Source organism: Lonchura striata, chromosome 4 (genome assembly GCF_050655825.1).
Source record: "Lonchura striata isolate lonStrDom1 chromosome 4, ASM5065582v1, whole genome shotgun sequence".
NCBI lineage: Eukaryota > Metazoa > Chordata > Aves > Passeriformes > Estrildidae > Lonchura > Lonchura striata.
Genome location: NC_140706.1, coordinates 17751944 through 17759173, shown reverse-complemented (window position 1 = coordinate 17759173; position 7230 = coordinate 17751944).

The following is a 7230-nucleotide window of genomic DNA, read 5'->3' as shown; positions in this document are numbered from 1 at the left end:
CAGTTTAACAGGTGAAGCAAAAGCTGCTCACAAAAGGAAAACAAAACAAGGTAGTCATTCACCCTTCCCATGGGCAGGCAGGGCTGCTGCCATCTCCAGGGCACAGGGCCCTGTCACATATAACAGTGTTTTGGAAAGAGAAATGTCACCCCTTGAAATATTTCCCCTTTCTTCCTTCTTCATCCAGCTGTATATACTGAGCACGGTGCAGTAGGATATGGAATATCCCTTGGGTCAGTTGGGGTCAGCTGTCCAAGCTGTGTCCCCCCTCAAACTCCTTGTGCACTCACAGCTTCCTAGCTGGTGGTGGCAGTGGGGAGGGTCAGAAAAGGCCTTAACTCTGTGCCAGCATTGCTGAGCAGTAACAAAAACACCTCTACACTATCACTACACTACACTTTTCAGCCCAAATCCAACACAGACCTTTATATCAGCTACTATGAAAAAAAACCCAATGCCTATCCCAGTCAAAACCAGCACAAGCATCTTCCACAAAAGAAGAAAAATGAAAAAACTAAAACTCATTAAAGGCTTTGAAGTTCTTTAAAACAAAGGTGATCAACTCTAAGAGTGATTGAAAACAGTTAGTGTCTATTAATTGTTAGTGTCTACTAACAGTTAGTGTCTACTAACTACTAGTGCTACCAGTCTTTTCCTTTGGAAACTGAGCTGTAAGGCTGACCGGTTCTTTAAGATGTTGGCAAGCTGTAATTATCTGGTGGAACCAGCAACTGCTGGTGAGAAGTAAAACAAGGAGAAACACATTTACACAGATCTCATCTTCTCCTTCAAGAGGTTTTTCCTTTAACATTTTCAATTTACTAGTTGTATTGAATTTTCATAGTTACAAACTCAGTCTTGTGCTTTCATTTATATGGCTGACATATATTAAATTTACATTTATGTCTCAGGCAGTAAGAAGACATCACAGAAAAGAACTCCTTGATTAATTCCATCTGCTTTTGGTTTCATTTATTTTCTTATTTGTGACCATTGTTCATACTTTCTGGAAACTGATTTTCTCAGATTAGCCATACAATTGATTCCTGCTGTGGGGTAGCTATTTCAAAAATCCTGGGAATTTCCAGTTTGAATTTTTTTTTTACTAGCTCAGTTAAAATGCCTTTCGTTCATTGACAGTAAGAGTCCAAGCTAAGCCTGTAAAGCTACCACTGAGCAGAAGGAAATTGCCTTCACCTATTTACCTAAGAGACACAGAACTGCATGATTTAAAAGTGTGATAGAACATTTATAGGTGAATCTGACCACTGCAAGAGCAGAATAAGAAGTCAGATGAAGCAGCAGAGCAGTTTTCACATCCTCAGGTAAATGTCATATTTTCATAAAATTTCATAGTTTGCAAAACTTGTTCAAATGCTGCAAAAACCTGAAAACCACAGTCAGAACTTTGAATAAATTAGATTATATGATTTAGATGTGCTTCAAAAAACCACCAGAATCTGTGTATAAAGAGCCTTTGCGAATCAAGGCTTTGAAATAAACTGGATTTGTAATAACAAAGTTTTATAAAGCATACAGTCTAGAGGACTGTACAGCTAAAATATTTCAAGGTTGAAGTTTTCTATAATAACAGAGAAAAGAAACATTTCCTCATTTGAATAATATTTAATTCTGTGTCCAAAGATATCAGATTGACCAAAACTCTCCAGAGATACAGGGAATTTGACATCATGGTGCAAGTCTCAGACTTATGATAAAGCTTACTTTTCTTGGAGGAACTACAGGTCATATGCCACCTTGGTAGGCACATTATTGAATTTTTGGCACAGAGATGGAGACCATGCTGTCTGTGCTTTCCATGAATAAAAAGATCTCTGTATTCAGATCCAGAGACGACCAGAACTTGGAATGTATTCCTTGTTGCTCCCTCATAAAGAGGAATACCAGAAAATCAGGTCAACCTGCTTAGTCTAGTATCACCTTTTGTTTGGATAACTTCAGCTGGGGAAACACAATAGGGAAGGTGCAACGTATGAGACAAAGTCATGGCCTGAATGCACATTTTTACTAACTTTGAAAAGCTCCCAGGGAATTCATTGGAATCTATGTTAATCTAAAGTAGAAAGAGTTACTATAGTTACTAATACAATAGTTACTAAATATAATTCTCACTATATAAAGTGCACATTCTGGGATCATATAAGTTGAGAAGATAAAAGATCTTTAATTATGTTTGCCAAGGTAATAAATGATTGGCTCCCTTTTATATTGTTCCACTGTAGACAGAATATGTGCATAACACTTTAAATGTTTTCAACAATTCAGCATCAGCCGGGAGTATTAGAGTGCTTGTTCCTTCTTCTTTTATTTAAAGGTTGGCAGTAATTTTTCATGTCAAGGTCATGATTGATGTGGGTTAACTTTCACTAAGTCTTTTGGAACATTTTGAGTAATGTTAAAAATTATGGCATGCAATACATCAAAATATTTTTCTAGACTTCCTGCATAAGTAAACAAACACAAGGGAAATGTGGAAGGCATTTATGGTATTTTGTAAGCAAGTTTCAAACTGCATGTTGCAGATTTATATGCTTCATAGCTTATGCTGTGATGCATGTTGCATTTTGTTAAAATACACTATGGGTGGGGAATAGATGGTGATGTACTACATTTGTGTCTTTGCCTGTGTCAATTTGAAATGAAGATCAATTCACTAAGAAATGTATCCAAGCATGGATTATGTAACCTGTCCATCAAGTGTCAGTTTCCTGGGGAAATACTAATAGCAAGTCCTCAATCTTAGGCCAAATGTCAAGGCTGTAACGTCCAGCACTCCAAGTATGGAACATGAGATTACAAAAACTGCCATTGACAGGCAAATGTTAAAGCTGCTGATCTTCAGCAGTCAAGAACTCAATAGCACAGAAAATCCCTCCAAGGCATAACTCCCAAAGATAAGTAAAGTAAAACAAGATGAACAGGTGAAGCAGAAATGTATTTTAGGAAAAGAAAAAGAAAAGAATGAGGGATGTCTACTATTGCTCCATAATGTAGGTTAAAAAAAAAAAAGATAGGCCACTGGCAGGTGTGCATTTTTGAACTCTCCTTTTTACATAGTCAGTGCCTTCTCCTTCACCCTCAATAGAAGACCTTTATAAGAACTTGGGGAATGGAAGACACCAGACTTTTATCATCATGTTTAGATGTCTCAGTGGGGTACTAATGAGGGATGTCTAGAATCCCTGCAGTCAGTCCATCCAGAGTTGTCTGTCTTTCTGTTTTGGACATACTAAGTCCCTAAGCAAAATTCTGAGACTAGAGACTTGTGAATGCAGTCTGTACTGCATTTGCAAAGAAAACAGGCTCTTGTTTTGAGTGAAGTAAGATTCTGAGAAGCTTGTAAATGGCTGAGGAAAAGGTTCAGAAATGCTGTAAAACTATCAGTTTCAGGAAGTGTTGGAACTTTACACTAACACAATCTTTATTCCTCACATTTCTGTTTCCACTTCAAACCCATGTTAGATACTCTCTAAGCATGTGGGATAAGCTGTTCTCTAACATATGAAAGATGATGATTTTCTAAGATGTTTGCATTAGTCAACTAGTCTAGATTAGAAATCGTATGCTTTCATACCATTAAACTTCAGTGAGATGAGTCCTACATCGAATGCATATGGATAAACACTGGTAGCTAAAAAATACTTAAAGATATTTTCAAGTTCCAGGTAAGAGGTAGCCATCACAGGAGAATATGCTTCAGTATTTCTACATGTTCAGCTATCTGAATGGCTTATGTCTTGGAAAACTGAATACAATTAGAAAGTTGGCACAAAATGACTGAGTGTTTGAAACACTATATTCAATATTATATGTACCATACTCTGCTGAGGTGCTCAGTGAAAGAGCTGTACAATTAACTGTCAGCAAGTATTCCCTGCTTTGCAAAAAATTGTACGATAGCACCTACCATAAGTGCTAAATTTCATACTGTTATTTCAGTATAATTTTTACTTTTCTAAATATTCCTAATGTATTTTCATTGCTGTCTTGAAATTAATTAAACAGACAATGCCTAATAAGTCATTAAGATTCTTAACTATATAGTACCCAACAATGAGCAGAAATTTTTCTGTATTTCCATGTCTTAAAACACCAGTGGCGACAGAAAAAGATATAACCTTTCAATAAAGATTTTAATTGTTTCTAAACTGAAAGAAGACTAATACAGTGCTGGCAATTTATGAACCTTTTGTTCTATCAAGATATAGCTGTGCATAAATCTTGGGCAACTGTATTATTTAGCTTGTTGTAGCTCTGTAAAAAGTATGAATAATAAAATATGCACTTCTGTTGTGTTTCCAGCAATCACATTGTTTTCTCTATTCCTACTTTTCTTAGCAATAAAAGAAGGTTTCAAGAGTTTTGTTCTAAGAATCCAAGCTAGAAATTATTTTTATGATCTGCTCCATTTGCATGCTGTCTCACATCTGACAGTCCACTATGAACAATTGAGAGACTTCTTCTGCATAAATTGCAGTAAGCCTTATGGCAATTATTGCTATCTTTACTGATCCATGCAAAACCATTTCTTCTCTCATTCCAGAAAGTGCAAAGCCTCTTCCTTTTAGGGAGTTGTTGACCATATTACAGTTTTTAGCAATATAGCTGTGCAAGTAGAAGTTAACCAGACCCCTGAGAGGCCTGGTTAATTAGAACTTTTGCTGCATGGCAGAAGTGAATGAATTGTGGGCAAGATTGTACATACAGATTTTTACCCTGAAAGGGCAATTTTGCTTCTATTACAGCACTATGAAAATAAGGTAATCTGTTATATGTGTTAAGACACTGCAAGGTCAGGCTATTAAAATAATGAACCATTTTACTGATGCTAATACAAAAGTGAAGTAAACAAATAAGATGAGAGACAAATGGTAGGTATGATTTAGTTAAAAACAAAGATGTGATTTGACTGAACTATAAAGGCATATATATTTAAAAGACAGTCTTTTTGCTCTGTTTTCTCAAGATGGCATCTTTGGTTCCTGTTATTTATCTTGTCCTGCCATATTGAAGGTTTTGTGATACCAGTTTGTAAGAGGTTTTGCTGGTTTCTGTGTTTCAGTTGGTTTAGGAATGAAAAGCCAATTTAGGTCTTGTTTGACTTCTGCCGTGCACATCTACAAAAAGGGAGGAATAATGTTTTTCTAATAATGTCTTCAGAGGCATGAAATGAATAAAGGAGCAGGTAGCCCTATCTTTATGAGACAGCTAGCAGGTTGTATCTTGATTTGTTGAAGCAATGTTCACCGTCATGGCTGAAAGCCATGTACAGAGCTATAATTCAGTCAATTAAAACCACATAAATAATGTTTAAATTCTGCTTAAGAACATGCCCACTGACTGTTCTGTATGTATATGGAACGTATATATTTATATTAGCTGTTTATAAGCCAGTATTCAGCCTGTGATAAATCCATGGGACAAAATAATGTCTAGATAGTGAATAGTTTAATGTGCTGGACACTAGATGTAGTTCTGGAAATGTGTTTCAAAACTGTCTTCTTCCACTTCTATAGCAGCTGATAGCATATATATATGATTTCTGCAAACATGTGTTTTAGTGTCTTCTGGTTTTAAATGTATGGCATAACTGCTGCTACATGAACTCATTTGTAAAGCCCTGCCTCTCTCACAAATGCCTTGGTTTCTCAGAATAGATCACTGTCACGCTGTAGTTAAGGGTCTTCCAAGATGGCCCATGGTCCAAAACCATGAGACATGTAAGGCTGTGACCTAATGAATGAACAGGTAGGAGGTGACTGTGACTTTCTAGCCTGCTCCCCTGCAAACAGACCTCTGCTTAAATGTGGAAGCAATTGCTGGAGTTGTGAGCTCAGTGCAGGACTTTGTATTTTGGTTGTTTAATTCTTCAGGACAGCTAGGAAAGGGAATTGTCATTTTTAGGTTTTTGATTTATATTGTCAAAAATCCATAGCTTATTTGAATGAATGAATTATTGCAGTGAAAGTAAGCAACATCTGCAAAATTTAATTAATTAAGGGGTATTTCTTAAAATACATAAGATAATAAGCACAGGACATCAATTACGATGGTGAGGAATGCTTGCTTAAAGTAAGAGATAGATCACCCTAATTTCTCTTGTTTGTCAGCTAGAAGTGATGAAAATTTATTCTTGTCATTCACCGAGGATTAATGTAGTTAGCCTGGAAACCTTGACCACTTTGTTTTCAATGCTTGCTTTCAGACTTCTGGCTCACTTAAATTATGAATGAAAAAAACATTTGTAATGAGTCTTCTGGCCATTGTTTTTGTTCCCTTTTAATTCCTCTCTAAAACTAGAAAAGAAGGGACACTCACGTTTCTGTGAACAAGCAATGTTACAATTTTATTCACGTGGCAAAAATGTGTGAATTGGTACAGTAAGTACCCAGTGAGTATACCAGCTATCTGTGCAGTCAGGAATTGTTTAAGTCACCATTTCTGGTGGTATTTAAAAGGCATGTAAATGTGGCACCTATGGGCATGGTTTAGTCATGAGCTAAGCAGTGCTGGGTTAGTGGTTGGACTCCATTATCTTAGAGGTCTTTTCCAAACCAATCAATCTGTGGTTCTAGCATACTTTTACTTCATACATGTGTTTACATATTTGTGTCCTGTTGAAATCAATGGATTATGAACACTTTTTTATGTGTAAGCATGTGCCTGCTTGATTTTAAATCTGAAGTACAAGAGATGAAGGCAGCCCAGCTGTAAATTTGTTTTCTTTGGCCAGCATTGCTGCGACTCACAACGCTCCGAGCAGTTGAGCGGCGAGGGAAGAGAGGTGCGACCGTGCCCCTGCGAGCTCTGCAATCCCAGTAACCGGATGGTTCGGTGCAGGAAACAGATAGAGGCGACACGGGGCTTGGGGCACTCCAGAGTGGGTTTATTAAGTAGAGAAAATGGAGCCCCAAGACCAGCTTGGGAGGGCGAACAAAGGTTTTATACAGGAACTCAGGAGGAGGAGTGTAGGAACAATAACCGATGAGGGTAGAACTGGGGAGGGGTCTAAGGTGGGACTAACAACATAAACCTATCAGGGGAAATAGGGGAGTGGAATAACACAAAGTGACAAACAGGGTGTCGAGTGTAACTAAATGGACAGGGAACACTCTGGAAGAAGGGGAGGGGAGTGACAGGGAATGTTCTAGGGAAAGGGGCAGGGAAAGGGAGAATTGACAACTTGGAGGGGAGGAGGTTAGGGAAGGG